Here is a 9,809-nt window from a genome sequence, read left to right as displayed (position 1 = left end):
ACCCTTAATTTTTATAGCCACTATTGCTGAGGAGATTAGGTATGTTGTATTATTGTAAGCAAGAAGTTGTACTGCTGTAGAATCTAATGCATTGCTATGCTGTGTGTCTTCTTTTTTACTGGATTTGATCTAAATCATCATTAGAACTGCCATGATACATGGCTGTAGACATTACCTTATTTTACTAACCATCTTGATTTAAACTAATACTTCAAAAATAGAATAAAATGACCCTCTTGTTAGGCTGTTTCATGTTCTTTTTTTTCCCAGAGACCATAAGAAATTACCCCCTTAATGCCAAATGATAGGCATATTTGCCAATTCACTAAATAAAATGGCAGTTATGGCTTAAACCATAAGTGTGCGGTGGTAGATAAAAATGTGGGTGAGGGTTTTGATAGTGAAGCTCTTTTAGCACTAGGAATATGTAAGAGAGACTCGAAATGGAAGAGAAGCCCAAAGATTGTGCACTAGCATGTCATGTGGATCATACAATATGGTTCCTCCAGTACACGCTTACTGTCTTGATTGCAGTGTTGATACAGGCATCGGCTCCTAATGTGTTGAAGCAGCCAGAGATGTCAAAGAATACAGTTTTAGACTGTTTCTGTGTTAAAGTGCATATGCTCAGGAGAATGGGTTTACCCTCATATCAAAGACGTAAGTTTGACACCTTGAAAAGGGTGCCTGGAATATCTGGGTAGACAATACGCTGACCTGCAAAAATTAAAAATCTGTTCATTTGGACCTGTTCTTGCTCTTGCTAGTTTTGGGCCAGATTATGTCATGTTGTTCCACGGATGCACAAAGGGAGGATGCAAGGAGCCCCCTTGTTGCACTCCTGTGCCCCAGTGAGTATAATTGCCATTCTTCTCCATTGTTCTCCAGTGCAGAGACTGCTGATGTTGTGCACCCCCTCTGGCAGAAGACACCCCGAAAGAGAGAAGATGGAAGCAGGACCACAGTCCAACTGTCTTCCCTATGCAGCAGGCAGCACAACTGGTTGGAAGCATGTGGGATTATGCTGTACCCCCTGAAGAAACATACTGATCGGTGCACCCTGCATGCCCACTGAAAATCTCTTCGGGAATTTCTGCCTCCTGGAGAAATCACTTCATGGGGCAGTGCATTTCCAATGTGAGACTGTGCCTGAAAAGGTACAGTTGAGAGCTCTGTTTTTGCAAAAGATCAGAGGGCCTGAACTGTGCTAGCAGGTGATACACTTCTGACCTATGAGCTCCTCACAGCTAATACACAATGTCTCGTGGAACTGCTCCTTTTGTACCAATCTCAAAATGTACAGTGTGCTGTCAGGAACAGATTTAGCCATCACTTTAGCACTTGCTCCATATAAATATATCTATTCAATTTAATGAAATAAACTGGACGCATGAGTGAACCAAACCTACCTCCTGTATTTAAAATATACTACTCTGTTCTCTCTTAGTATTCTAGGGCCAGATCTCACCACCTATACTTTTCTGCCCCCCATTAGTCAATTGCAAATATCTACAAAGGTTTATGCCAGACTGGAGTGTGGGGTTGCTTTGATAAATACAGTTCTGTGGAGTTGCTGTCTGTGGTAGCTGTTCAAGTTAAAACCACCCAGGACACTATTTGGCACAAGAAAAAAGAGTGGACCCAGAAACAAGGTAATTTTTCAAGTTTAATTATGTGCCATCCTATGGCACAACAACCTCTTTCTTAAGGTTTAATATTTTAGGTGAATCCATTGAACTGGAAACAAGAGTGGGGATCTTCCTAACACTTAATCTGGATTATGCAGAAAGAGCAGAATTTCTAGAAAATCTAAAGTTCTTTTTCAGTAAATATAAATTCTAAGATATTTTTTCTCTTTGCAAATTAATGACCCAGTATATCAGTATTTAGGTAAAGCTCATACCAACAGGAACCCCACCTCGTAATGGAGCTAAGAAGATTGAGGAAATAGCATCAGATCAGTTTACCCATAAGACCTTAACATGAGTCCTTATTTACAGTAGTGCACTTCTCCATCATAAGATAAAGATTTTTGAAAACTGTGCAGGGGCTAATGCCAAGATTCTAACTTTCTTGGAATATAAAGAAGAAAATAAAATATTTTTAATTTCCACTTTTTAAAACTCATTCTATAAGCTTGATCCTCCCCGTTAGCTATCTCAGGTATTCAGATTGCCTAATAAATCTCCTGGAAAATGTATTCCAACAGTACTTTCTTCCTTGTTTGTTCCTGAAGAAACCTCTTCTTGTTAAAGACTAAAGTGATAAATTATATCTATAACTACTAGATCTAGACAGGTATGCCTATTTAAGATGACAGAGAAAAAATAAATTCTCAGAGAATTATTAAGGATAAATATAATAATAATTATTATTTTTTGTCTGAAAGTTTCAAGGGATGCTCACTCTCAGAAGTTCCCATCTCAGTCTGTGTTTGATTTCTCCCTCTTCATCTCTTGTATTATTCTACAGAAGTGTATATGTTTGTTTTCTTTTTGAAAATTGACTTGGCGTCAAATTTGTCTCTTGTGCTTATAAAATTTTGAGGTAGTCGTTTAATCTAAGGCAAGAATATTTTGATTGATCGACAAACTTCTGGAGAGTTTTTTGTTTTCTTTTTGCTGGTTAATCCTGTCTTTTTTCATTAACAGTTTTTAGCTATATATATTTTTAAAAGAGCTGAAATATTGTAGTAAAAGATTATTTAAAAACTTCCATATTGTCAGTATGAAATTTTTGTTAATGAGGGTGGCAGGGTAGTGAACCATTGGTAGTATTTTTGATTGATTTATGACTTCAAAACACTGAAGCTAATTATATCAGTATCAGCAATGTAGTTTGTAACCAGTGATAACCTGTATAATCACCTTTCACATGTTAATGCATTCTGCCTATCTGACAGATCTTGTGCAATGGTGATTCCAGACTTCAAACATATATGTGAAATAATGTCGGTGACAGAGGGATTTGTGGATGCCAGGATGCATGCCAGAAAATCTGTCTCTGCACACACACTTGTGAGTTACTCTCCAAATGGGTGATGGAGGATAAGTCTAAACTTTCTGGTAATGCTGTCATTAAGGAAGTGTATTGAAACAGTTGGTGCGTAGGGCATTACCTGTTAGTAATGGACTATAGAGGATTTTCCACATATCCAGTACCAGGAGTGTGTGAAGTCCTCTTGGCATTGTACTTAAATACCAGCAGCAGTAGGAGAGAAAGCAGACAATCATTATTGTATACTATTGCACGAGCTCAGGTCTGCATTCTCTCATTGCAGTGCATTCAGAGAGAAGTGGAAAGGAACTTACTGTAAGACCTGTCCTTTAATGAAAGGATAGGGTGGGGTGCATAATTACATAGGTTTACTGGGAGCAACACATGGTACCACCTCTCCCACCCCTTCTCCCTACCAGCCTCTCTGTTTCTACATCTCTGTCCCTTTTTTTTTTTACCCTCTCTCAATCATCATAAGTCTGGTGGATTTCAATTGTGCCATACTGGCCTCTGACATAGCACAGAGATAAGAGGAGACACAGAGGGTCAGCTTTGTCTATCTCCTTGCATGAGTGGATCTCCTAGGCTTCATGGTACTGTTATGCTGGAATGGGGAGTAGCTGCAAAGAGAGAGAATCTGGTCAGTTTGGCTGTGCCATATAAAATATTCAGATCTCCGTAGGGAACAGTGTCAAACTCTGTCAGGCCATTTTTGGTGCAATCCTGGTGGAGGATTCCTTGCCCAGAGAGCAGAGGCCAAATTCAGATGTGTAATCAGATGCGTCTCCTCTGAAGTCACTGGAGTGATGCTTGTTTACTGCAGGTTTGAATTTGGCTCTATGGCTATAAGGTATCGGCAGTGTGATTTATTATTTATTTCCTGATTCCTGGCTTTGGGTTGGCCTGTTGGGCTCTTCTTCCTTTTCATAGAATCATAGAATATCAGGGTTGGAAGGGACCTCAGGAGGTCATCTAGTCCAACCCCCTGCTCAAAGCAGGACCAATTCCCAATTAAATCATCCCAGCCAGAGCTTTGTCAAGCCTGACCTTAGAAACTTCTAAGGAAGGAGATTCTACCACCTCCCTAGGTAACGCATTCCAGTGTTTCACCACCCTCCTAGTGAAAAAGTTTTTCCTAATATCCAACCTAAACCTCCCCCACTGCAACTTGAGACCATTACTCCTTGTCCTGTCCTCTTCTATCACTGAGAATAGTCTAGAACCATCCTCTCTGGAACCACCTCTCAGGTAGTTGAAAGCAGCTATCAAATCCCCCCTCATTCTTCTCTTCTGCAGACTAAACAATCCCAGTTCCCTCAGCCTCTCCTCATAAGTCATGTGTTCCAGACACCTAATCATTTTTGTTGCCCTTCGCTGGACTCTCTCCAATTTATCCACATCCTTCTTTTAGTGTGGGGCCCAAAACTGACACAGTACTCCAGATTAGGCCTCACCAATGTCGAATAGAAGGGGACGATCACGTCCCTCGATCTGCTCGCTGTGCCCCTACTTATACATCCCAAAATGCCATTGGCCTTCTTGGCAACAAGGGCACATTGCTGACTCATATCCAGCTTCTCGTGTCACCCCTAGGTCCTTTTCTGCAGAACTGCCTAGCCATTCGGTTCCTAGTCTGTAGCGGTGCATTGGGTTCTTCCGTCCTAAGTGCAGGACCCTGCACTTATCCTTATTGAACCTCATCAGATTTCTTTTGGCCCAATCCTCCAATTTGTCTAGGTCCCTCTGTATCCTATCCCTTCCCTCCAGCGTATCTACCACTCCTCCCAGTTTAGTATCATCCGCAAATTTGCTGAGAGTGCAATCCACACCATCCTCCAGATCATTTATGAAGATATTGAACAAAACCAGCCCCAGGACTGACCCCTGGGGCACTCCACTTGACACCGGCTGCCAACTAGACATGGAGCCATTGATCACTACCCGTTGAGCCCGACAATCTAGCCAACTTTCTACCCACCTTATAGTGCATTCATCCAGCCCATACTTCTTTAACTTGCTGACAAGAATACTGTGGTAGACCGTGTCAAAAGCTTTGCTAAAGTCAAGAAACAATACATCCACTTGCTTTTTTTCCTCCCCAAAGCGTCCAACCCCCTTACTCCACCAAATCCCAGTAACAGAAGAGTTAGTTTCCTTGCTCAGTGGACTGGGAGAGTTTACAAGGTAGAGTTTCTAATGCACGTAGAGTTGTTTAATGATTGGGTGAGAGCAGCAACTTGGACAAGTTTAATCATAAGTGTTTATTCCTTTTCAACAGAGTATATCCCTTTAATCACAAATGCATGTAAATATTGAGATGATGATACCATTTGACAAGATAGTCGGATATGTTTCATTTTATTAACACATTAGTCATATTATCCTGCTCAGAGTAATATGTGAATACCAGATACATGTAAGATTAACGTAATCTTTTCAGTCAACATTTGTTCTCTGCGGTTTTTGATTACATTATTTTAATTAAGCAATAAAATATGACAGGCGCTGGATTTCAAGGTGAGTATAAAACTTCTCAGTTGGTATTATAAAACATGAGGCTGAAGGCTGACTGACTTTAACCATTCAAAATGTGCATTAGTAATCACCTTGAAATGCACTGGCTGGAATGCCCTCTGCCATTCTTAAATGGAATTTATACCTTACCTTAAGAGAAACAGACGTGTGCATTTACTGGTTGTTGTAGTCATGGACAGGTCTTCATTGACAGCCAGAAAACTCCAGTTATGTTCAAAAGCTATTCCCTATTGCCCAGAAATAGGTTTGATTATGACAACACAGTGCAACTTTCAAATATATTCAGGTCACAACTGTCCAGAAAGGAAACTGACTGCTTCTGTCCTCTGTGGAGTCACATAATTAGGCACAAAAGGATGAGATTTTGTATTGGTAAATTTCAGTAAAACTTTGATTTTACTGTATACACTCAAGCTGATGAAAAAATGTTTGTCTATAATAATTGAAATTTACAGATAGATGCTGCTTGAGAACTTATTAGAGTTTATATTTTGACATGTGATATTGACAATTTGTGTTTTGATGATTATGAGCTTTAACTTTTTGAATCTTAGCATCAACTGTCATGGAATGACTGAATGACCAGCCCTCCAGTTGTCTATAATTTCAGGCCATTGTGAAAATTTAAATTGATAAAAATTGGAAAAAATGCTTAAAACCCATAATGTTTTGAAAATTTAAATAATTAAAAATGAAAAAACTTTAAAATTGATGTAACCTGTCAAAATTATAATAAAAGTCGAATTCTATCAAGCCTACACATAATGGAGTGGGTGTCATATTTTAGGAATAATTAAATTAAATCGGTGTATAGATCCCAAAGAGAAATAATGTCTAAATAATAGGCTCCAAGGGAGGGAAGTTAAAATGTTGGTGTATTTGTATCTGGTCACTAGAAAAACAACAGGCATGTCTTGATTTGAGTATATCTTTATAGTATTTTGTGGCTGATTGCATAGTTCTTGGTGTGTTAAGTGCCAAAATGCTTGTAATAACAAATGTCTTCTTATTTTAAACAATTATTTAAGTTTATTTAGTAACTTTTAGTTTAATTGCAAAATCAGGGGTTTATTTGGTACAGCTTGGTTTCTGATTTTTTAGGATCACTTTGACTAGTGTCTCAGGCTGGATAACTGAAACAAGAGGACCGAAGAGACCTGAAGGTTAGTAGAATTGTGCTATTATGAGATTATTGAGTGGAGATTTTAATTAGAGAAAAACTGTCATAAAATGTCTTGATCTATGTGTAATTTCCAGTTTCCTGACTTATCCAAAGACTACCTAGCTCCCCAGAGTTTAACAAAGCTTCCCAGAGTTTAACTTTCTTACTATTTTTGTTTGAAAGTATATTCCTGTAAACATTTATTTTATTGCATGTAAAATAATCCCCAAAAGTTCATAATTGCATAGGATTACTAAGACCAGCAATAAACACCCATACATTTGCTGATTCTCCTCTACCTGTTGTGTCTGTAATCCTGGTGGCAGGTAATGTTCGGTGGGTGGGAAGCGAATCCTACCATCCTCTGATACATAGGTTATCTTTGAGAGCATCCCCCTTCCTCATTCCAGTGTGATGATCTAGCCTAGGGCAGACAGGCAGACCACTCTCCTCTCTGATGAACAGAGATACTTCAGGGAACATGAGTGGTTTCCTATTCCGAACCTCAGTAAATTTTGGTTTTGATTCTATTTAGGGAAGAGGCAAAAGAAAAAGTTCAGTTTTGTTGCTCTGCCCATCTTTCCTTTAAACTGTTTTAGAGAAATCATCTGGATGACTAGCTGAACAATTGGAACTTTCAGAATGGTACATTGAAAGATTGATTGTTAACCAGGAATTCCTTGTAGGTTCAACATAAATCTAAAATGTTAAGAGGTTTACTTGGCCCTTTATCAGGAAATTGTGGTATCACAGTTTTTATAGTTTACAATGACATTGGGAAAGGTGTGCTGTATGCACCAGAGAGGGCCCTGAACTGTACCCCTTTAAGGGGTAGGGAGAATGTCATATTGGAATTCTCAAATCCAAACCCATACTGGATCCAAAACTAGAAAGGCGCATTGACAGGATCCAGTTTCGCTATGACTCGAAATGATGGACATCTAAAATGAATCGCTGATGTCATAAATTTTACACCATTTGGAGGCAACTGTAGAGTATGGTTTGCAAAATTCAAGAGCCACAGAACATAACCCTAGTTTAAACCTAATCTGGATTTCATCTGAACAATGCCTCCTCAATCTCTCTTAGTGGTGTGTGTGTGAATGTGAATTGAATATCTGTACCTGTCCAAAGGTAATATCACACCATGGAACAGACATTCATGCATTTTGTCTAAGACAAGATATTGAAGAGAACAATAAGACATGAAAGCATTGGCTTTTACACACCATTTTCTCATTCACAAAATTAAGTAATTATATTCTGGGAAAAATGCACTGACATTGAGTATACGGTATCCAGTCCATGTCACTACAGGTAGCAGCTTGAGTTTAACTAGCCATGTGGATTGTAATTGTCTAAGTATGATTAATTCATAATGTTTGTTAATTTTATGCCTCATATTATGGTTTGTTGTTATTTCATTTAATTATAGTGTCAATCTTTTTGGGGGTTTTGAGAGCCTTCAGGGATTTTAATCTTCCTAAGATAGTAACTAATGATATCCCTATATTCCTGGATCTCTCAATGACTTGTTCCCATTGCTGGAAGTTCCATGGAAAAGGGATCTGAAGTTGGAACAGATGGTGCATCCGTCCATTGCAGAACTCCGTTTGCAGCCTGAGGAAAACTTTATACTGAAGGTGGAAATAATGGCTTTCTGCTTAGCTTATTGTAAATTTTAAATGGGGTGATTGAAGGCTATAATGATTACTGTTGTTTGATGCCTGGAGGTTTCAACATCTGGCTAATGCCTTTGCTTGCTGCAGCAATAAGCAAAGGCAGTACAGTGCTGTCTGTTTCTTTGTTTTAAATAGATTATATGTTGATTTATATAGTAGGAAATTTAATTTCAGTTTAACTGATTTGCTCAATAATAACATGGCACATATTACAGTACTGTCCATTTCAGCTCTGGTCTTCCTCCTTTAGTGACCTGGATTTTATTACATGTTAGCTTAAGTTTTAATTAATTTGTTAAGCCCTTTGTAGCCCCCATTAGACACAAATCCAAGTGACAAATGCAAGTTAAATTTAGCAAAAGTGGCTTTTGTCCTCCTGAAGGTTCAAGAATAAATGAATAGGGAGGCTGACACAGCTGAAGACTGGGATCTTGTCAGTGACAGAATGTTCATTAGCCTACCCTTGTTGCTCCTGCCCTATGTGTGGATGACATACTTATGTCACCAATATGACTGGTCTATACTATCCTATTATCTCATTTGGAAAAGAACATTCTCATGTGCTCTCACTAGAGAACAATAAAATTATTTATTTGTCCCTATTTATGCTGTTTCTTTCCTTTTTTGCAAGTCGCTCAGACTAGACAATGAAAACAGATTGATGGGGTTCATTTCAGAACGTGTAGGTGCATTTTCATACGCTGCTGACCCACTTGTTCAACTGCCTGGCATGTTGTCTTAGCGCAGCATTGCCAGAGCACTACTGACGTTAGACATTCACTCAGCACTGCCACCCTACTCAGCAAAGAACTGAAGCTCCTGCTTAACATTAGGCATGTGCTTATGCTCCCTGGCTTTAGTGTGACGAAGCATGTACTAAATGCTATGCTGAATTGTGGCCAGATCATCTAATCTAAAATACAGTAAGAAAAATATTTGAGCAGGATTCTTTCTTTTAAATGTCTGCTGTTTTTTGTCTTTGGTGATTCAAGGTCCAGCAATTAAGTCTAGATGGGTCAATTTCATTCTAGACAGTCACCTGTTCAGGTCAAGGACTACCTCTGCTTACATGACTGCAAAATGCCTGTACTGTTTGTCATACAAATAATGGGGCCAAGCCTTGTAGTCCATACTTTTTTATTCAATCCTTACTCAGGTGAACTCCTAAATAAATAAAGATGCAAGGATTTGGCACATCACTAATGATATTTTATAGGTGGTATCCCTTTATGTCTCAAACATTTAGTATAATGTTTGGCGTGAGAGAAAAATGCATGGAATACTTGTCTATTCATAGTGGGTTTTCTAATTATTTTGTTTTTTAATGAATGTTAAAGTTTGGGCCTAAAACTAGGTGTCTGTTTCCCTTCCATTTATGGAGCTTTATTATTTCAAAACTGTCATGTTATATCTCCAGTTTAAACATGTATTTG

At 38.7% G+C, this 9,809-nt stretch overlaps 1 pseudogene; it reads left to right on the top strand.

Moving 5' to 3' along the window:
• The first annotated feature begins 443 nt into the window (after positions 1–443).
• LOC144272389 (dynein axonemal heavy chain 11-like) overlaps positions 444–9,809 on the top strand; it is a 188,209-nt pseudogene continuing 178,843 nt past the window's right edge.

The sequence above is a fragment of the Eretmochelys imbricata genome, chromosome 11 (assembly GCF_965152235.1).
Source record: "Eretmochelys imbricata isolate rEreImb1 chromosome 11, rEreImb1.hap1, whole genome shotgun sequence".
NCBI classification, from domain to species: Eukaryota; Metazoa; Chordata; order Testudines; family Cheloniidae; genus Eretmochelys; species Eretmochelys imbricata.
The sequence above is the reverse complement of the archived record's forward strand: the minus strand, read 5'-3'. Positions and strand labels throughout refer to the sequence as shown.